Source organism: Megalopta genalis, chromosome 1 (assembly GCF_051020955.1).
Source record: "Megalopta genalis isolate 19385.01 chromosome 1, iyMegGena1_principal, whole genome shotgun sequence".
Taxonomy (NCBI): Eukaryota; Metazoa; Arthropoda; class Insecta; order Hymenoptera; family Halictidae; genus Megalopta; species Megalopta genalis.
In genome coordinates, this window is record NC_135013.1 from 3,613,943 (window position 1) to 3,637,848 (window position 23,906).

At 39.8% G+C, this 23,906-nt stretch overlaps 1 protein-coding gene across 1 annotated transcript in view; it reads left to right on the plus strand.

Annotated features, from left to right (window-relative positions):
• Window positions 1–358: 358 nt before the first annotated feature.
• The window catches only part of LOC117223578 (uncharacterized), a 157,806-nt gene continuing 134,258 nt past the window's right edge, over window positions 359–23,906 (plus strand). Inside the window, exon 1 of the mRNA XM_033475933.2 lies at window positions 359–639. The gene's annotated coding sequence lies outside the window, so the exon portion shown is untranslated. The remainder of the gene's footprint in view (window positions 640–23,906) is intronic.

Here is a 23,906-nt window from a genome sequence, read left to right on the forward strand (position 1 = left end):
ATAATATAATATAATATAATATAATATAATATAATATAATATAATATTAATATAATATAATATATATAACATAATCTTATATATAATAAATCATACATAAAAATATATATATAACATTTGGATAATATATCCAAAACAGCAAATTATTGATCAGCAGCTAATCAACACGTTCTGCGACGCAGGCTCCTTCGGTCGACGGTAGAACTCCTCGCGGAGAGAAGACGAGGCTCGCTATGGGGGTCCGCGCAGCGCCGACTGGTACAGCGGCGAAACGTTCGAACTGCCGGCGAGAACGCACGGTGTGCAACATTTAATACACCGTGAAGAGGTGGGGGCACGGCCGTCTAGAGGCGTTCTTCGCGGTCTATGGTGGTGCGATGTCCGAACAGTTGGGTCAACAGGAAACATGGCGGCATTGCGCCGAGTACGAAGGTGAATCGGTGGTGAACCACGTTTGTTTGTGAGGGACATTCGGTCGGACAGACAAAGTCGACATTTTAACGAGAGTGTGGTACGTTCCGCGATAAGATGTGCGGTGTTTTGTGACGAAAATAACAGCCGGTTGCGGCTGAATCGGATCTTTGGCGTTCACTTGTCGCCGAGCAACACGCATAATTGGCAGTTCCCTCGAGGTGGCAGGTATGGAATACGCTCGGAAAATACACCTCGGAAACGTGGAAAACCCGTTCTGTTTGCATGTCGGCACGCGAACGTTATTTACAAATAAATAGATGTTCCCGACGAATAGAGGCTGCAGGCCTCGCGCACGGCGTTATTGACCTGGCCGTGTTATTATCGCGCAGCATCAGTGAATCGTTCACGATCCGAATCGGGTGTGTTCCCCTGTTGTCATCAACAGGACATTGACTCCGAAGATATTGCCCTTCTCCAATCAAAATAGAGCACGATTACTTTTCCATATTCTTCGCTCTGTGTGATTTAACGCGCACTCTTTTACCCGTTCCTGGTCGCAGTTGCAACTTGGGGTAGGACAATGGGATCGATCAGACTATTAAACTCGCCTTTTTTATGATTTTAGACGGTCGGACGGTACGGATTACGTAGAATTTAACGCTCGCTCGGTCCCGGCGCAGCGAGCATTTATTTGTTCGTTCGCGAATGAAACAATCGGCGTCGTGTTGTTGACCTAAGTTAAAACGTTCGCCGCTGGCCGGTTATTTAAAGCCGCTTCTCTTTGGCAATGGCCGTGAACGCGCGTTCCGTTTTTATTAATGAGAACGGACGTTTTATCGCCGCCTTAACTCGGTCGGCTCGTTCGCGTGCACGCGCTCGCGCCGTTCGCGTATTAGATTTATGGCTGCGTTCTCGCGTACGACATTGTTTTTCCGTCTTCTTTATCGTAACGCATCGTTCACCCCGCCCCCCGGCCCCCGATCGGGTTCGTCGGAATCGTTTGCGCGATCGGCGGCCGTTCCGAGGATTCTTTTTAATTCGCGTCGATTATCGACGACGTTTTACGAATTAAATGGGACGCGGACGAATCTTCGGATAATTTCGAAAGTGAAAGCAGCGTGAACGGAGGAGCTCGCCGCGTTTGCCACGGAATATGCATAGAGAGCCCTTTATTGTCGGCGCCTATGGGCAGATGGAATAGAACGGCCAGTCATACACGTGTACGCATGCTGGATACATTAGCGATATATAGGTCAAGCGTTCCTCAACATTGAGGTCATTGCCCCGGGAACCGGCCCCGTCGGTAAAACAGCGCGTTTAATTGACTAAAGTCGTCGCGTTGACCGCGCGCGTTTCGACGATAGAGGTCACCGTTAGAAATGTTCGCGGACATTTTCCTGACCGTCTCGATTCTTTCATAACGCCACGAGCCTCGTCGAGGAAGGAAATGATTGGATATTTTTAATGCGTACAGTGTTATTAGCATTGCATATAGCATCGGCATTGAATCGGAAAAATTATCGAGTTTGCATGGTGTAGATGAAGATGTTAAAAAGAAGGAAAGAACAGGCGTTGTTTAACAGCTCCTGAAATTTAGAGCTTCGATACTTGCGTGTAATTTCGGAGGAAGCTTTGTCGATTTTTAAATAGCATTTTTAAATGTCATCGACAGCTTACAGATTGACCGTAACAGATTTATTGACACTTAGTCAACCGAACGGGGAGATCTACCCGTTTTTAATTCAGTCGATTGACAACCGAATGAATGATTAATGAAAAATTAAAAATAATTGCTTGATTTTATTAAGATTTGCAAGAGGGTACGAATGCTGAAGAAGCAATTGATGCCGTATAAGTTTGCTTCGTAATTTTTGTTTAATCGAATGGAATATTTTAATTTTATTTAATTTTATTTATTATTATTATTATTATTTTATTATTATTATTATTATTATTATTTATTATTATTTATTTATTTTATTATTATTTTTATTATTTTATTTTATTTAATTAAATATATTGATTAAATTTGGCGCAACGAATGTTCCCATTTATATTTATTAATATAATAATTAAATATATCAATTAAATTTAGCGCAACGAATGTTCCCATTTATATTTATTAATATAATAATTAAATATATCAACTAAATTTAGCGCAACGAATTGTTCCCATTTATATTTTTATTAATGTAATAATTAAATATATCAATTAAATTTAGCGCAACGAATATTCCCATTTATATTTAAATGAAACGTAATGGATATCTGGAACTAGATATACACGATCACCTTGAACCCCGAAATTGTAGCCGAACGTCGCCGCCGTCGGAAGGAAAACTATTGTCAGATGCTTCAGGGAAATTATTTTTATCATTTCCAGACAAATAAATATCGCCGTGAAATTATGGTTGCCGAAAATACGTTTCAAAACGGCGGTCCGTAGTACAAGAGTACTATAATTAGAGGTCAATGACGCAATTTAACAACGGTACAGCAGGTTTCCCTGTCGGAGAAACCAAGGGAAAAATTACAATTTATATATATGAAACGTAGAAACAGATAAATCCGCGCAACATCGTCGATAAATTAGCGACGCTTAGAAAAACTTTTCGCGAACTTTTCGAACGACGCCCCCCTCCCACTGCCGCTTTGTTATTTATAATCAGCGAAACTTGTTTTTACGGACGGCGACGCAGCGTGATCGTTATAAATAAAGAAAAAAAAGATATCGTGCGACTCATTAACGGCTCGTTACTTTGCTCGAACTCCGGTCACTACGAATTCAAGGTCGCGTCTCTTCGAACAACTTCCTTCTAACAACGCGATCGTGAGAGTCGATATTACCATTCAATCAGCCGTGGTCGGTGCAATCGCGGGAACGATCGCGATAAGTCGCTCGCTACGTTGTTCGCGATCTTCAGGAATCCGTGCTACAATGTAATTAAATTAATTAACCAGTTAATTTACAGATAAAACGAGGGTACACTGTGTATTATTAATTCTAATTCTGCGAAATATTTTCTCATCTTTTTACGTTCTCGCAAGTTCTCGGTACATAGTTGGCTGGATCGGTCACGTGGTCCGTCAATTTGTCATTACGTGTACAAGGTATCCCATAATTATGGTACCTCTGGGAAACAAGGGCTTCCTGAGGTCATTTGAAGCAACTTTTTCCTTTGCGAAAATTTTCTCCGAGGCTTCGTTTACGAGTTATTAACGAAAAAACACTGACCAATAAGAGGCGAGCTCGGCTGACGCGCGTCGGTCCAGTCAACGAGTGCGCGGAGCCCAGTTCCGCTGATTGGCTCGGTCGTCTCGCGCCAAATGATCTCGCCTCTGATTGGTCACTGTTTTTCGTTAATAACTCGTAAACGAAGCCGCTGATTGCATTTTCGCTAAGGAAAAAGTTGCTTCAAATCACCTCAGGAATCCCCTACTTTCGGATTGCGAGACATTTTTGGGACACCCTGTATACATACAGTACAAAATAATAAGAAGAATACGAAGAAAAATAGCGATCATATAATATACATATACATATACTAGATATAATAAATGTGAGATTCGCTCAGCAGATAAACAGATGCCAAAAGAAATAAAATAAAAATGCTACAAAGAAAAATAATAGCAAATAATTAGTTTGTAGATCGGTGAACCATGACCGTGATAATAGCAATATGCCAGAAAGGACGCGCACGATTTGTGATAATAATTAAATAGTCCACAGTGAGCCATGACGAATGAAGTTCCTTCGGAAGAACAAATCGTCGCAGGATACGCAGTTCCACGATCACGTGCAGCGTCTTCGTAACCGTCGCGTCGACGCGCGGCGTAACGTTCGATGGTTCGTTCCGGGCGGCTCGTAAGCGGAGTTCGAGTGTTTCCCCGGCCGGTTCTGAACCCGGAACGAAAACAGTGGCGTAAACGGAACAATGTTGATCCGCGGACCCGGAACGGGTTATTACCGAAACCATAAATTTAGCAACAGCAATCGGGCCGCGCACCGCGTAACGCAAACACGCGTGTAAACACCGTCAGCTCGTCCTGACCCAGATACCTTGCGCCTGTTTCGCCGTATTTATAGGAAGAGTCTCCCGGCCGGGAACGCCGTTCGATTACGGCGCGATACGAATTCGAATGGCACTCGATGCATCCTCGCCCGGGAACCGGCGATCCCGATCGACGAGCGCCGGCCCCGTGACCCGCATCGATTATTCCGTAATGTCTCCCTAACTGACGCTCAGATTGTGCAGAAAAAAGGACAATTTGGGAAGAGGAGATACGATTATTCGAGCCTTGCGGTTTATTGTTATAGTTATAAATTGTCCACGATTATAAAAACGAGCCGCAGGGCTCGAATGATCGTATCTCCACTTCCCAAATTATCCATTTTAGTGGACAATCTGAGCGTCAGTAAGGGAGACATTACTGTACGCCGTTTCTAATTCCGAGATTCTCTAAATGACTCGTTTCTACTTCGTCCGATATAAATTGTTACAGCTTCCCGCGTGCCGTGTCTCCGAACGATTTTTCCGACGAAGATGAATTGTACAGTAAAACAGTAGAGATTTCAGGCTTTAAAATGAGTTCAGTTTCGTAGTTCCACGATTTTTGTTCACGAAGTTACGGTATTTTGAATATCGTCGATGTTTCGGAGGTTAGAAATTTTGCGCAAAGTCTGGAACGAGGTTTCCCATCCATGTGTCGCGAATTGTCGAAGGAATCGACGGACAGCTCCCGAAAGTAGACACTTCGGGCTTTAAAATGAGCCGAGTTCCATTGTTGTACGATATTTTTGCACGAAGCTATAGCTGTTCGAGTATCGACAAATTTTTCGAAAATTTGAATTATCGACAATTATAAAAACGAGTTGCAAGGCTCGAATAATCGTATCTTTTCCTTCCAAATTGTCCATTTTTGGGCACAATCTGAGCGTCAATTAGAGAGACGTTACTGTATTCCGTAACGAACGGAACCACGGCGAGATGTCGCGTCTTCTTCGCTTCCTTTCGTAACATCTTCTTTTTCTTCACGCGACGACGAAACGTTTCTTCGACGCTACGTTTTCTTCGTCCCTTCGAAATCCGGGCCACGGATTGCTTCCGTATTGTAATTAGCCGGTGATCTGCCGTCGCGCGACGAATACAAACGCGGGATTTGCTTTAAAGTAAATTTCGACTGAAGAATTACACTTCGATGAACGATTTTTTAGTCCAAACGGATACAAACTTGCTGCATACATAATTATTGAAATAACAATCGTGGATATTTGTATGCTATCTGGCCGAAAAGATATACCATATCTAAATAATAGTAAGGAACCTTGGATTTTCTATGTAAATTCTTATTCGAGGACTACCACACGAAAACAATCATTATGTATTTTAATTAGACGAGTAGGGGCGTCGGAATTTCGAGCGAACACTTTGTGCTCGACGAAGTGAGCTGTCATTTGAGGAATTGACGATGCTTCGCCTCTTCTTATTATTCATATTATTATTATTATTATTATTATTATTATTATTTTACTATTATTACTATAGGTTTATTTATTTTAGCGCGGTCGGAATAACAGCAAGGTAATTAGCAATCAAACGATGTACATTTAACTACACGCAAAGACTTGCACTCTAGATTATAATTAAAATTAATATTGACACGAGTAATTATAACAGAATCCCAAAATCATGTTACTTCCAGCAAACGAGCATATTCCCAAGGTCATTTGAAGTAACTTTTTCCTTTGCGAAAATGTGGCGCGCGGCTTTGTTTACGAGTTATTAACGAAAAATACTGACCAACGAGAGATCGCGCGCGGCTGACACGCCGCCCTCGCGTCCACTGTTGTCGCGTCACGCGGTCGAGGCGACGCGGCGTTGGCCGCGAGGGCGGAGCGCTGGCCGCGCTCGCCCCTCATTGGCCACTGGTCTTTCGCCAATAACTCGCAAACGAAGCCGCGGATCGCATTTTCGCAAAGGAAAAAGTTTCTTCGAATCACCTAAGGAATCACCTTATTCCGTCTGTTAACATAATTATGGAACATACTGTAGATTTATGGGCGTCGGTACGAATAGAAGAGATGACAGTGAACGATGTTAATCGCGTCTTCACTGAACAATATGCCCTTTGACGGAAAGAGAGTCGACGAAGATCGCTCGAAGACCTTTTCCTGGAGAGAGCCTTTTCATCCGATCTTCGTTCTCGCTCTCGTCGCGTCACTTTCGACGGTGTCCGTACGTGCTCGCACGTTATCAAGCGTCATTGTCGTGTCACAGCGGCCGCTAATAAAGCGGACGTCCCTACTTAATTAGTACAGAAGGATGATCGCGGATTAAACTAGGTCAGGCGAGTGACGTACGTACATGCCTGACCGGCTAATATTTATTCTTGGCTGTGGATGCAACAGAAATGTTGCAGCCCGTAAGAACGTTATACGTATAGGATTAGACACGTAACACCGTCCGCTTCGATAACTTCGGAGCTGGTGACTTTCTTCGAAACCGATTCCGACGTACTACTTACACGTTTCCCCGGAAGTAGTCGAACGAAACGGGAAACTCTCGAAACGGGATGTAACTTCTTTATAATTGGACCGAGCGATCGCAATTTTTTTTGGTCGATCCTAGAGGCGTTAGTGTAGCAAAAAATGGCTTAAAAATTGTTTTCTAGAATTGTTATTGTTTTTGCGATGATGACAAATTTAAGAGACGATATTTTTCCAATTTTTTTTCAAAACGGAACAACTTCTTTATAATTGGATCGAGCGATCTCAATTTATTTGGTTGATCCTAGAGGCGTTAATCTAGCAAAATATGGCTGAAATATTGTTTTCTAGAATTGCGATTATTTTTGCGATGATGACAAATTTACGAGACGATGTTTCTCAATTTTTTTTAAAACAGAATAACTTCTTTGTAATTGGATCGAGCGATCGCAATTTATTTGGTCGATTCTAGAGGCGTTAATCTAGCAAAAAATGGCTGAAAAATTGTTTTCTAGAATTGCGATTGTTTTTGCGATGATGAAAAATTTAAGAGACGATGTTTTCCAATTTTTTTTTCAAAACGGAACAACTTCTTTGTAATTGGATCGAGCGATCGCAATTTATTTGGTCGATCCTAGAGGCGTTAATCTAGCAAAAAATGGCTGAAAAATTGTTTTCTAGAATTGCAATTGTTTTGGCAATGATGACAAATTTAAGAGACGATGTTTTCCAATTTTTTTTAAAACGGAATAACTTCTTTGTAATTGGACCGAGCGATCTCAATTTATTTATTCGATTCTAAAGGCGTTAGTTTATCAGACAATAGCTGAAAAATCGTTTTTGGAAATTGTGATTGTTTTTGGGATGTTGACAAATTTAAGAGACGATGTTTTCCAATTTTTTTTTCAAAACGGAACAACTTCTTTATAATTTAACCGAGCGATCTAAACTTTTTCGAGATCCTGGAGCGATTAGTTTATTAGACAATGGCTAAAAAATTGTTTCACAAAATTGTTTGGAATAAATTTAAGGATCTTTTTTAGAATTTGTGAGATGTTTTTCGAAATGTTCGTTCGAATTTCGCGAAGCAATTTTAAACACGACGCACGAAGCTTTCCCCGTTGTTAATTGTTTTTAATTTATAATCCTCCTACACGTAATTTTAATCCAGTTACACCGTAATTCGTAATTTCAATTCGATCGCATCGCAATTCAGTTGCTCGGTTATTTTGTGATTGCACTTCGAATTTCAATTGCGAATTACATACATACATTGTAATTCAATCGGACGGCAATTTGAAATTACGGATCGCGATACAATTGGGTTGCAACGCGATCGAATTACTTTGTAATTGTAATTCCTTGATTACAATTGCAAACGTCGCGAACATATAATAATTACAAATGTAACTGTTTGGGAGTTGTTCGCGCCTGGATGACAGCGAACGAAAGATTAGATAAGTATCAATGCAAATGAAATGTCACCCTCCTGTACGTAGAATAGTTATCAAATCGATACAGCTTTGCAACATGTGACACTAATAGCGCATCGCGTACGGAGCGGTAATAACAGGATTGCAACGTTCGGAGACAAGTGTTTTCTTTTTTTTCTTTTTTTTTCGTAAGACGATTTCTTATGTAACCGAAAGATCTTGGTGCATGTCAAAGCAGAAAAAAAACGTCCCTGCGCACTGCGTAATAATGTAAAAAAAAGAGGATTTAATGCATCGGGTTTTGGCAAAAGTAATTTTAATCTTTTCGTGAAAAGATTTTTTTAAGAAACCGAAATTACTTTTGCAATAACACGATAGAACAGACGAGAGACGAACGAGTTTTTCTTTTTTTCTGAAAACCCCTTTGATCGCTGACTTTATGCTTTTTTTCTATTATTTGTTGTATATTTTTTTTTATTGCATCATTCTCGTTTCTTTCTTCTTTATTTTCTTTTCAATTTGCTGCTCGCGCTACTTAATATTATGCTGTCTAATAAATATTATTATATATTATGTTATACTATATTGTATTATACAATATTATGTTAGACAATATTATATTATACAACATTATGTTAGACAATATTATATTATATAACATTGTGTTAGACAATATTATATTATACAACATTATGTTAGACAATATTATATTATACAACATTATGTTAGACAATATTATATTATATTATACAATATTGTATTATATTATACAATAATATATTATATTATACAATGTTATATTATATTATACAATATTATAATATATTATATTATATTACATTATATTAAATTTTATTGTGTTATATTATTATTTTTGGGATAGGAAAATTTCTGTATCCAGCTCGCAAAAAAGCTGCAAAATTCCACGGTGGAACTCCGATCGGCGAATTGTTTCACGAGAACGTAGCCAACACCTATGAGTTGCCATTTTAGTATGCAATCTCGTTGAATTTAACAGTCATTAAGCGCAACACTGAAAGGTTATTTGCATATCTGGAAACTCTTGAACATAACAATTAGGCAGAATACGATGTGTAATGTTATCTGTACACACCGCGGGAGAAACGATGGCCACGTCATACAGATATCAGTTGTTTACCTGCTCGAGCAATATAACATTTCTTTTGACAGTTACTAGGTACAGCGAGGATAATAATTAATAATAATAATGGGAACACGACGTAACACGATTTCTCACACGTTCTCGCGTTATTTATTATCTCTATACGTATTAGTATTCGAAGAATACTATAATTTATCGGTGATGTTTCACGAAATAACATTTTATTCGTAAGGTTTCTCGAGTCAATTCGAAATTGTTTACTTGCGTAAAATATCATTCGATGAAATTATTCGAAACGTATCGCAAACGAAATTTGATTCGGAGAATTCGTTGGAAATTATTTTTGAATCGAATTCGAATAAGATTTTAGTCGAACGATTGGATTAAAATATTTCTTGAATAAAATTATAGTAGAATAAATTGTTCGAAATGTTTCGCGAACGAAATTTGATTCGGAGAATTCTTTGGAAATAATTTTTGAATCGAATTTTATTCGAAAAAATTACTCGAAATGTTTCTCGAATAAGATTTTAATCGAAGTATCGAATGAAAATGTTTCTCGAATACAATTTTAGTCGAATTATCGAATGAAAATGTTTCTCGAATAAAATTATAGCCGAAGAAATTGTTCAAAATGTTTCTTGAATAAAATATTATTCGAAGAAATTATACGAAACGTTTCTCGAACGAAATTTGATTCGGAGAATTCATTCGAAATAATTTTCGAATCAAATTCTATTCGATAAAATTATTCGAAATATTTCTTAAATAAAATTTTAGTCGAACAATTGAATCAAAATGTTTCTCGAATAAAATTTCATTCGAAGAATCTATCCCAAAAGAATTAATTCGAATAATGTCCAGCTCACTTCTCCGGTGAGTAAGTCCAACAAAATATGAACGAAAAAGTTGAAAAACGGTAGGCCAGCGTGCCGCATTGTTTATCGAGCGTGGCAGAAAGCGTTGCAAAAGGGGATGTTTGCGCGAGGTAGCCACGAAGTAAGTTGCATCGGAAAGATTAATAATTTGAATGCGCCTGGTACGCGATCGGGTCGGCCGATAGCGGCCATTCTTTTCGCTAGTCAAATCCGCGAAGCTTGGTTCCCGAGCTTCTTATTTTGATCGGCCGGTGCACCTGCCGCAGGTGCAACTACGGGCCAATGAAATATCGTTGCAGGCCGATGACCAAACATTTTCGGCGGCGGCGGCGGCGCACAGTGGACTGTATCGAGAAATTCAGTGACATTCTGTTATAACTTTTGAACCATCGAAGATATTGCAATGAAATTTTCACCAAAAATATTTAAAAAATAGTTATTTTCAGCTATAGATAATTAAATTTTTTTTGCATTTGTTAAACAATAATTTTTAATTAATTTTCATTGACATTTTTCGTGAAAAAAAATTGTTTAAATATAATGTTACAAACTATTTGTAACATTACAACAGTAACGTACCTGGAATTACTGGTGGGTCCTCGTAACCAGTGTGGGTGCAATAAAGTACGCGTCTCAGAAAAAGGTCTCTGTACGCATTAAATCCTGAAGCTGCAGATTTATTGAGACAATAACAAAATGGTAAGATTAATTAACGTACTCTACATTTTATCAAAAGTTCGAACTGTTGAAATTTACCAACTACATACAATGCGTACAGAGAACTTTTTCTGGGACGCGATACTATATTGCACCCACACTGGTTACGAGGACCCGCTAGTAATTCCAGGTACGTTAGTATTGTAATGTTACAAAGTTTGTTTCGTTTACTTATATTTTTCATGTTATATGGAATAATTAAAAATTTTAAATATCCGTCGATTTACAAATGAAGAAGCGTTCAGTAATACCGACTGCAACACAGAGAGATTATCTTCGATATCTTTAACCTCGAAGTAACGCAACGTTGATATCTTTAAAACGTAATAATTTGCAATCTGGTTCGTCTTGGTATGTAACTTTTCCAGAATGATGTAGAGGAAAGTATCCTGAAAATATACCGTTTGTCCGAAACCGTGATTCCTTGGGTGTCAAAAGATATTCTTTGTCGAATGTAAAGAATTTTTACACTTTTCGTATTTTATTAAACATTATATTTTTCATATGTAGGATACAAAAATCTTAATTTAAGCTACTGTTTCCTAACGAGAAATATTGCCTCCCAATGTTAAAAAAGAAAGCAAAGGAGAAAGTTAATTAGGTTCGTCGGGACATTGCGAGAAGAAGAAGCATATTTTTTGGCGTCGAATGTAGCGTTCGAAATGTTCAACTTTAAATTGTCGTATCTGTTACAATTTATGATCATTTTTATTAATATTTCCACTCTCGAGGGTAATGGACATTTAACAAGCGATAAAAATTGACTGGGCATCGATATGAGAAAATTAGGTTTTTGTCAAAAAGTCACTAAAATCTTCGACCCGGCCCACTATGTTGCGGCACAGCGTTCGTTCGTTCGTTCGTTCGTTCGATCAGCGATCCTCGTTCGCCGGTCTGGAAATCGGTTTTTTATCTGGCCGGCTAGGAAAAAACTGAACCATTAATACCGCAACTAGTCCGCGCTACGTAGCAGCCGCTATCTTATCTCCCCGGTTGTAAACAAGTTGCTACACTGTTGCAACGCGAGCAACAATTTCAAAGGAATATTCCCGCGGCGGGACGCGCGCGAAAACGGCGACGTGGCGAAAACCTTTGGCCGCTATCGTTCTCGGAAGAAATCGCGAATCGGAAAAATTCTACAGCGCCGATCCACGCTCCGATACGGTGCTTCTGCAGTGAGCGTCTAGTATCTACGATTTTTCCTCGGACGTAGATTTTTCCTGATCGAGTCGAGGAAGAAGCACGCGATACGGGCGTGCGTCGCATGAACATGACCTACAGAGGAAGCCGGCTCGGGTACCATTCGCTGGCGTCGCGTCATTTCTGCGTAGAACGTTACTGATACACGATCGTTCTACCAAACCACATTTTTCGGCCTTCGTACGGGGCCGGAGCTATGATCTGCTCGCGACGCGACATCGATCTAATCTAGCTAAACCGTTGCACGATGCAACGGAGGACGTGTGTAGAAGAAATCGAGTATCAATTTTCAATTCGAATATGTTTGAAATTTATTTTAACTATTTTTTAATAATAATAATAATAATAATTTTTTGGGTTTTTATAGCGGGGAGAAATCTTCAACAAAAATAACTATGAAGTAATAATAATAATTACCTGATATAATAATAATAATCTGATATAACAATAATAATAATAATCTGATATATCAATTATAATAATAATAACCTGATAATAATAATAATTAACTAATAATAACCTAATAATAATAATGATCTAATAATTACCTAATAATTGCTAATAATTAACCTAATATAATAAATATAATAATAATAATTACCTAATGGTACCTAATAATTATCCTAATATAATAAATATAATAATAATAATAATGGCCTAATAATAAAAATAATAATAATAACCTTGATTGAATTTATATACGATAAATTTAATTTTCAACGCGATTTTTGACATCGAATAATTCAGTACGTTTAACAACGAACCGACCTTTTTTCTTATTCTATATAACTGCAAATTGAACTTCAAACCTCAATTTAATCATAAAAGTGACAAGATTTCGTTCACCGATTTTTACGCGAGAACGATGAGAAAAAGCCCTTCGAAGAGTAACAACGGGATACTCTTCCGACTCGTTAGTTAATTTTCTATTATGAATTAATTTCCGGCTGAGTGAATTAATTTCCTATCGAGACGCGTGTCTAACGTTGACACGAATGCATAAACATTGACGTCAGGAGAGAACGGAGAGAATTGTATTCCGGCACGAAAGAATGGAATAACATCCATACCTAACAGAGGTTATATTAGTAAAAATTCTTCGTCACGGGTCAGACCCATCGAAATATATGTACAGTAATGTCTCCCTTACTGACGCTCTGATTGACCACTAAAATGGATAATTTGGGAAGAGGAGATACGATTATTCGAGCCTTGCGGCTCCAATATAGTATAGAATAATCGTGTCTTCTCTTCCCAAATTATCCATTTTTGTGCCGCAATCTGGGCGTCAATTAGAGAGACATTGCTGTATATCGCTTCTCTCTAAGCTGAAGCTAAATTTTAAGCGAACGGATTGGAAAACAGTATACACAAAGTCCGCGAGCGTCCGCGTGCACGTTAATCCCCGACGCCTGCAGAAACGAATCGAATATATGGGTCAGCAATAAATCCGGGATCCGGCGTTGCCCGCGCTCAAATTCCACGTTCCGCTTTACGTATTTGTTTAGAAGCCTCCTAGGCCCGCGATATTATATTATTATTTGTCCGGCGCGGCCGCTTGAAATTGCAAATGCACGGCGTAATCAGTGCGGCCGGCCGGCCGGTCGATTAGCCTTTTTTCTTCGATGCGTACTTCGTCGCGCTCAATAGCCTATTGACTGGTAAGGTCAATGGTAAATTGCTCGTTGAATGATATCCGCGTAAATAGTAGTGTAAGTTTCCGCTGATGCCCGCAACATTTCTGAACGGGACGCAACATTGTTGCCTTTCAAGCGTGACCCGAGCGGTCGAATGAAAAGAACTCGACGCGAACAACGTCCGAATGCGATTCCCATTCAATCGTTCGATCCGTTATTCCGTATCAGCGTGATTCCGCTGTTCCGGCGAATACGCGCGGCAAATTACGTATTTAGATGATTAGGTTAAAGTGTTGCGGGTATTACTGCGGACGTACGAGATACGTACTGCGGTATTTTATAAAAGTAATGATAATCTAATATTTTATAGTGTGTAGTATAATAATTTTTTGGAAATGAATCGCAGAATTTTTTAGAGATTTAATATCGATTGTTTGTGATATTCAAGTAACAGCGGTCGCAGTTTTCTATTCCGTTCTAGTCCATTCGATTCAACTCAATTCCATTCGATTACATTATTTCCATTCTATTCAATTCAATTCCACTCGATTCTATTCGATTCTATTTCATTCTATTCCATTCGAATCCATTCTATTCAATTCCATTTTATTCGATTCAATTCAATTCCATTCTATTCCATTTCATTCTATTCTATTCCATTCTATTCCATTCGAATTCATTCTATTCAATTCAATTCCATTCGATTCTATTCGATTCCTTCCTATTCCATTTGATTTTACTCCATTCCATTCTATTTAATTCCATTCCAGTCTATTCAATTTAATTCAATTCCATTCCATTCTATTCAATTTAATTCCATTCCATTCTATTCAATTTAATTCCATTCCATTCTATTCAATTTAATTCCATTCTATTGCATTCTATTTCAATCTATTCCAGTCTATTCTATTCCATTCTATTCAATTCCATTCCATTCCATTCCATTCTATTCCATTCGATTCTATTCAATTCCATTCGATTCAATTCCATTCTATTATATTCAATTCTATTCGATTCCATTATTTCCATTCTATTCCATTTCATTCTATTCTATTCTATTCCATTCGATTCAATTCAATTCCGTTCGAATCCATTCTATTAAATTCAATTCCATTTGATTCGATTTGATTCTATTCCATTCCATCTTAATCAATTCCATTCAATTCTATTCCATTCTATTTCAATCTATTCCATTCTATTCCATTCGAATCCACTCTATTCAATTCCATTCTATTCCATTCTATTCTGTTCCATTCTATTCCATTCGAATCCATTTTATTCAATTCCATTCCATTTCATTCTATTTATTATTCTTTCATTTGGTCCAGCTTATTTTACTTTATAATACGCGATGTGCCACGAAACGAAGCACCTGTAATCCGTAAGAAAATCAATAAAGTTTATTAGATCAGCCGCGATTAGCGTTAGTAATCCAAATTAGTATCGGATCAGATTTCCATGAAGTGTCTTCGAAAATACCGTCTGAAAAGATTGACGAATAAAGCTAAGAATCATCGTCGTAAACATCGCAAATGCTATAGATTTCGAGTACATTCAAAAATTCTTTGTTTGCGGACGACTTCGATAAATTTTCGACGAACGCTGAACTCTGCTTAGAATTCGACCGATTTTCGGCATCCGTTGACGCCGCATTCCGTCCTCGAACGAACCGGCGCTAAATAGCATCGCTAATACATGAAACCGACATTGTATAATATCGAACAAACGCTACAATCATGCACAGCTGTGCCACAATAATAGCAACCGGTAGATGACGCAGTCGTTTGATTGCGTTGCAAAATAATCTATTTTTCGTGTTATCTTTTTTCAGTTTGCGATGCATGCGACAGCGACACGCCGCCGTTGCAGCGCGTCCACGCTCGCGAAAATAATTCAAAATACATACATACATGCATACATACGTCGTACATACATACATACATACATATATCATACATACATTGTACATACTCTTTCTATGGGGACAATTTTACATTCATTTCGCCGGCGTGGGCGAACTAACGCCGCGGAACGCAAACTAGATAATGCACTCCGAACGACGGCATGTCGAAGATTGGGGTCGGGTAATGACGATTTTCAACGCGTTTCCAGTATGCCACTTCTTCTCTGTCGAACGGCGGGGCTCTATTTTTAACCTAGACAAGCTGCTAGAACGCGGCTCGGTTGCAAACACGTTACGACGAGGACGCGTCTAAACAACGCGGCGAAACGACTCCGCGCTAGTACCTTATGGAATCGAGAACCGTGTAGTTTTTGAAATTTCAACGTCGTCGATCTTTCATATTTTGTCGCCCACGCGTCGTACTTTTGACTTCACGGCGAAAGAAAATATTTACGGACTTCGCTCCGGTAGAATAAAAGTAGACCGATTTTTCTCTATGTTGTATTAAGGGCTACTTTGGAACGCTGTAGCTTTGCGGGAAAAAATCGTAGCCAAGTCTTATTTTTTTTTTAAATTAAAGTCGAAGGATCGAACTTTCTTTTGATGCGAACGGCATCGCGGAGAAAAATTTGATAAAGTGCACGCATCTCGTTAAACTTGCCCGTTTTTAAGAGGAGGCACTATTTTCAATGTGACAAACGTGGGCTCATATTTAAAGGGTTACAGTGGCGAGGGTGCGTCAAATTTAAAATTGAGAAGCGGTGTCTTAAAGCAGAGATTTCAAGCTTTAATTTGAAAAAAGAGTCGTCATCCTGCGATGATCATTCGCGGAGTTGTCAGTCAAAGTCGACCAATTTCTCTCTTCGGTTGTGTATTGTATTAAGGGTTAGTTTGGAACGCTGTATCTTCGCAGGAAAAAATCGCAGCCAGATCTTATTTTTTTAAAATTAAAGGCGAAGGATCGAACTTCCTTTCGCTGCAAACGGCATCGCCGAGAAAAATTTGATGAAGCTCGCGCATCTTGTCAAACTCGCCCGTTTTGCAAGATAAGGAACATGGTAAATTTCAGTGTGACGAACATAGGCTCGCATTTAAAGGATTACAATGGCGATGGTACGACGAACCTAAAATCAAGAAAGTTATTTTAAAGCAGAGATTTCAAGCTTTAATTTAAAATAAGATTCATCATCCTGCAATGATCTTTCGCGAAGTTATCGTCGCTCAAAGTCGACCAATATTTATCCAAGACTGTTCTATGCTACAACTTTGTAGACCAGTATAAAATCGAACGTTCGATAGAATTATACAATTAAACAAAATTGAACGAAATTACTTGCCGAAACGAATTAAATCCTATACAGAATAATCGTATAAATTCTGCTTTTCCGCTTTTTGTATGGAACCGCGACTGTGCGTCGATTCGAACGTCGGAAGCGTTCGCGCACGTGTACAGGCTGTCTCAGGGAACGATCAGAAGAGACATAGGATACTCGCGAAAAAAGCGGGTTCAAAGGTTTACGAGTTTACAATGGTCGCCGATGCGAGCTAAGAATAGGTAATGAAACTCCGCATATCGGTGCTTTATCGGACAAATAGAAACATTCGGTCTCGATTATCGCATCGCATCGCATCGCATCGCGAAGTCGATTGTACATATTTAGCGCGTCGTGAATTTCCGTTCGTTTTCGCGCGACACGCGATGACCGTGCAAATTTTTATTTCAGCTATTCCATATTTCTTGCGGCAAAAATTGAACACGCTATAACGGAATAAACAAGCCCCGACTTGTACAGTTTTTGCTGCGCAGGCCAAAGCTGTTACAATGCGCGCTTATTGGTAAAGTTCTCTGACGTTATTACGTTATTACGTCGTCTTCCATTGCGACTTATGATAATCGTACGATTAATTCTCGAGTTCGCTTTAAGCAGCCGAGACGCTAGCCGTTGACTCGGATCGCGTTGACATTGAGATCGCTTTCGATGCGGCGCCGTCTATTTACGCGGAAAATCTACCGACGAATTCTCGCGCGGATTCTGGACAGAACGGGACAGAGGAGCCAATTACTGAACCGCGGATTTGATGCATTTTTTGACTAAAATTGCAAAAGCGAAATTATAGAGACGTTCGAAGAAATTTAGGATAAAGGCACAGTAATCGGCTACGCGACATTGTAACCGGTTCCACTGACCTGGGCATTATACAGTAATGTCTCTAACTGACGCTGGGATTGTGCACAAAAATGGACAATTTGGGAGGAGAAGATACGATTATTCGAGCCTTGCAACTCGTTTTTATAATTGTTGACAATCGGTAACTATAAAAACGAGCCGTCCATTACTTTCGTCGATGTGTCAAATTTTCGAAAAATTTGTCGATACTCGAACAACTATAACTTCGTGCAAAAATATCGTACAACAATGGAACTCGGCTCATTTTAAAGCCCAAAGTGTCTACTTTTGGGGGTCGTCCGACGATTTCTTCGACAATTCGCGACACATGGATGGGAAACCTCGTTCCAGACTTTGCGCAAAATTTCTAACCTCCGAAACATCGACGATATTCAAAATACTGTAACTTCGTGAACAAAAATCGTGGAACAACGAAACTAAACTCATTTTAAAGCCTGAAACCTCTACTCTTTTACTGTACAATTCATCTTCGTCGGAAAAATTGTTCGGAGACACGGCACGCGGGAAGCTGTAACAATTTATATCGGACGAAGTAGAAACGAGTCATTTAGAGAATCTTGGAATTAGAAACGGCGTACAGTAATGTCTCCCTTACTGACGCTCAGATTGTCCACTAAAATGGATAATTTGGGAAGAGGAGATACGATTATACGAGTCTTGCGGCTCGTTTTTATAATTACGGACTATTTATAATTATAAGAACAAACCTCAAAGCTCGAATAATCGTATCTCCTCTTCCCAAATTGTCCATTTTTGTGCGCAATCTGAGCGTCAATTAGAGAGACATTACTGTACCAACTTTCAAAAGGAAAGATTTTCCGTTCTCGGGGAAGAAAAGTTGATATCTTTACGCGAGAAAGAAACGTGGAAACGAGCAGCTATAAAACGACAGCTAAGAGTTTTCGTACACAGAGCCGTATCATTTGAAACTTGTTTCACCGCCGAAGATAAAAAGAGGCGGCGATTCCACGGGACGACGAGTTAGGGCCACTGTTGTCCCAATTCCATTGCGTTTTATCTGACACTTGTTGCAACGCGTGGGCGACCAGTTGTCCCGCGAACGTGAAACTATAACCATTCGTCAAAGACGGCGCCGCTTTTTTCCAGTTCTCTTTTAGGAACCTCAACGCGAAGCCAGCTTTCCACGAACCGATCATTTTTTATTTCTGCGTGTAAAAAGCCGCCGGAGAGAATTATCAAAATTGGACGATAAAGTTTGATGTACGTTCGTTCAATAACCGGGTAGCTACCCTTATAGGGGAAGAGGAAAGGAAGGGTAGGAAACGGTAGAAATTCTCCGGAGAATTGCAGAAAAATAATATTTTGTTGCGGTGATAAATATAAGATAAACAATAATGAGTGTTTATGTAATTATGCAATGGTGTCTTTTTAAAAAAAAAAATGCTGCTCTCAATATTGTTCCTTTTTTCATTAAAATTTAAGTATCCACAAGTGACTATATTACAGTAGTAAAATGCAAAAATATAAAAATATAAATAATACAAAATGTAATATTATGGATAATATTAAATGTAAAAATATAAATAATATTATAAATATGATGTTATATTGATGTTATACAGGGTGTCCCAAAAATATCTCGCATTCCGAAAATGGCGGGTTCCTCGGATCATTTGAAGCAACTTCTTGCTTTACAAAAATGTTCTCCGAGACACCGTTAACGAGTTATTAACGAAAAACAGTGACCAATAAGAATCGAGTACGGCCGACGCGAGGCGGCCCAGCCATCAGCGCGCGAAGCCCGGTTCCGCTCATTGGATCGTTCGCCTCGCGTCAGCCGAGCTCGCCTCTCATTGGTCACTGTTTTTCGTTAATAACTCGTTAACGGCGCCTCGGAGAAAATTTTTGTAAAGGAAAAAGATGCTTCAAATCACCTGAGGAACCCGCCACTATCGGATTGCGAGACATTTTCGGGACACCCTGTATACCGTAGTCGAACGAACCACCACCGTCAATTGGTTCGGTGGAGCGGCATCGTTAACCATAACCAACCGAGGAAAGAAGAGAGAGGAAACGGCGGGCGGTCGCGCGTGCACCGACACGGCCCACCGGCGCACCGTTTCGTCGTCGTTGATCACGAACTTGCCGATCGCTCGTCGGGGCTAGACTGATACACACGCGCGCGCGCACAGGGGACGCGTCGGCGGCGTCCGACACAAGCACGTGGCCGACACGGGGTTATCCTCGTGTAAATCGTGTCCCGGTCTCTGCTTTCCCCGTGCTTAGACACTCTCGTGCATTCCTCCGCCCACGGGCACCAAGCGGCGCCCGCGCCCGCGCGCGCGCGCGCTCGGCGCTCGGTTTACCCTACGCTCGACCAGGAACAACCCCCGAAAATCAGCCCCCCTCCCTCCGCCGAACGAACAAAGAGTGTCTAGTGTCTAGACGGCTGGATATTAACGGCGAGGCGACCGACGACGACGGCATGCACCGGCGTGTTCCGCATTTTCTTTGTTTCTTTCAGCCGCTCGATACTCTCTTTCTCCGCGCGGTCCGCGCGCACTGCGCCCTTTATATTTTATACTACGCCGTTCATATTATATACTGCGCCGGTGTGCGTAATTGTACATAGACTCGACGTAACTTTCGCATTCTAGCGGATGTTTAAACTGAAATCAAGAGAAAAGTACTGCATTTGATGTACTGCAAATTCGCTGAAATTGACGCTCGGATTGCGCACAAAAATGGACAACTTGGGAGGAGAAGATACTAGGATAAGGATATTGTTGACAATCGATAACTATAAGGGTTAACTATAGACTCGAATATAATCGTACCTCGTTTTGCAGAATTGTCCAATTTCGTTTCCAAGCTCGGCGTCAATTAGGGAGAATTTATTGTACAGTGAAGTCTCCCAAATTGACGCTTGGATTGTACGCGAAAATGAACAGTTTGGGAGGAGGAGATACGATTATTCGAGCCTCGCGGCTCGTTTTTACGATTGCCGACAATCGGTAACTATAAAAACGAGCCGTCCATTACTTTCGTCGATGTTTCAAATTTTCGAAAAATTTGTCGATACTCGAACAGCTATAGCTTCGTGCAAAAATATCGTACAACAATGGAACTCGGCTCATTTCAAAGCCCGAAATGTCTACTTTCGGGAGCCGTCTGTCGATTCCTTCGACAATTCGCGACACATGGATGGGAAATCTCGTTCCAGACTTTGCGCAAAATTTCTAACCTCCGACACATCGACGATATTCAAAATACTGTAACTTCGTGAATAAAAATGTCGTGGAACAACGAAACTAAACTCATTTTAAAGCCTGAAATCTCTACTTTTTTACTGTACAATTCATCTTCGTCGGAAAAATTGTTCGGTGACACAGCACGCCTCTCATTGGCCAACGTTTCTCGTTAATAACTCGTACAAGCCGCGGATTGCATTTTCGCCAAGGAAACAGTTGCTTCAAATCACCTGCGGGACAACCCCCTTCCGGATGTTAACATAATTATGGTACACCGTGTATAAGAAGCAGTGACTTTTCTTCATTTTGTCCATTGACGGCCGCACCGCATCGTGCGCCGAGCCAAGCCGAGCCGAGCCGATCCAAGCCGCTTCCTATCTTCTCGTATTTTTAACGGACGATACCGAGAGTCTTCCAGCATAATACGCGACGCGCGTGGTTCACCTTGTTTGCGCCCATTGAAGAACGGTGTATCCGTGTCTCGTCGCAGATCTTCCGCGGTCTTCGTTACCCTGCGACCGCCGCGCGAGGGTGTTTCTGGAGCCACCGCAATGGAGACGCGGAGAATGATTGCTCCGGCCAGATTCGCTTATCGACTTTGCGAATTAGGGTAAATGTCGCAGGTTAGATGTACCGGCCACGGTCAGCGCAGTGTTTCTGCAAATTTCTATTATTATTCGCATCTTCTTTTCTGAAGTTATTATTATTATATATATATATATATTACTATTACTATTATTATTATTATTATTATTATATATTACTACTACTATTATTACTTTATATATTATTTTTATTATTATTATATATTACTACTACTATTATTACTTTACATATTATTTTTATTATTATTATATATTACTACTACTATTATTATTTTATATATTATTGTTATTATTATATATTACTATTATTATTATTATATACTATCATATTTATTTTAGCGTGGCCGTGAGGTCATTAACTGTCTCCAGCTTCCGAAAAAAATGTCTCGGGACAATTTCGTTTAGTTCGAGTCTAAGAATATTACTCCTCGTGTATTTTTTCTCCCTCAAGATCATTCTTTCCAAGCATCGGAGGTCATCGCTATTTTTCGCGCATTAGCCTACATTTTTTTTTTGTAACGCAGCGCACCGTGCCGCGGATCAAGATGAATCCGACGATCTCTGGCACGGTGACCTATGCACGACCTTTAAAAGAAACAGGGGTTGACGTTCAGAAAATAGCGACGACCTTCGACACTCGAAAAAAAATGTATTTTACCGTTAAATTTATTTGTAACCCGAACAGAGCATTATTTAACCCTCTGAGCAACGCGGCAGAGGAAGAACCGTGACGGAGTTGTGACACGCATCGTCGTGCTACGGTGGGGGGGGGGGGTAAAGCGATCGTCATTCGGCATGACGTGTCACCGGTGACTCCGGCATGGTGCCCGGTGGCATATACAGGGTGTCCCAAAAATGTCTCGCAATCCGAAAGTGGCGGGTTCCTCGGGTCATTTGAAGCAACTTTTTCCTTTACAAAAACTTTCTCCGAGGCACCGTTAACGAGTTATTAACGAAAGACAGTGACCAATGAGAGGCGAGCTCGACTGGCGCGAGGCGACCGTGCCAGTGAGCGGAACTGGGTTTCGCGCGCTGGTTGGCTGGGCCGCCTCGCGTCAGCGAAGTTGAGCGAGAATTCAGCGAAGAATCGTACTCGATTCTTATTGGTCACTGTTTTCCGTTAATAACTCGTTAACGGTGCCTCGGAGAAAATTTTTGTAACAGAAGAAGTTGCTTCAAATGATCCGAGGAACCCGCCATTTCCGAATTGCGAGACATTTTTGGGACACCCTGTATTCAAAAATTGGTAATACGATGCGTATACAAATTTAAAAGAGAATTAAATTTCTAAAGAAAATTGTATAGAAATTATTATATTTCTTTTCTTTTTTATTTTCTTTTTGTACTGTGACGAGCTTTCAAGGTTGGCCGGGATCAACTATAACGGAAGATAAAGAGAACAAACTAACGAAGGACTAATTCTTAAATTGGACGTTCTCCTTGAAGTTTTATCGATACAATTTATGGATATTTTATGGACTACCAAATTCCTTTTTTGAATATGTGCGTTTATATGGGCAAATACACATCTGCATCGATTATGATACAGATGCATTACATACGATCAACCTTGTGCACGCGCATAACTGCAATGTGCATACACTGCACGCGCTCATTTTTCACTACATTATCGCCTGCTTTTGCTGCATTTGCATACGTACGTTATCGCGTTTTATCTGTTGTTTCTACCATAATTATGCAAGATTGTTCGCGTATTATGATGGAAAGACCAGCGAAAAGTGACCTTGATAAATTATTCATTTCACACGACACGATTTTGATCACCGTGTTCCCAAGGTCTTCGCAATCGGTGCTACCTTTTCCACGAAAAAAAGAAGCAACGCATTCTCGCTCAACTCCGCATTCGTTCGAACGTTCTTTGTTTGAATAATTTGTAAATGTATTCGAACGAATTCTTGTTGGAATAAAATTGCAATTCGGCTGAATTTTGCTCTTGACAAATTTTTATTCGATTGAATATTTATTCGACAGCGTTGAGTATAATTTAATTCGTTAGTTTTTAGTGAATTCATATTTGAATTTTTTTAGTGAATTCTTATTCGAATCAAATTGTAATTCGAATGTGTGAATTCTTATTAGAAGAAAAT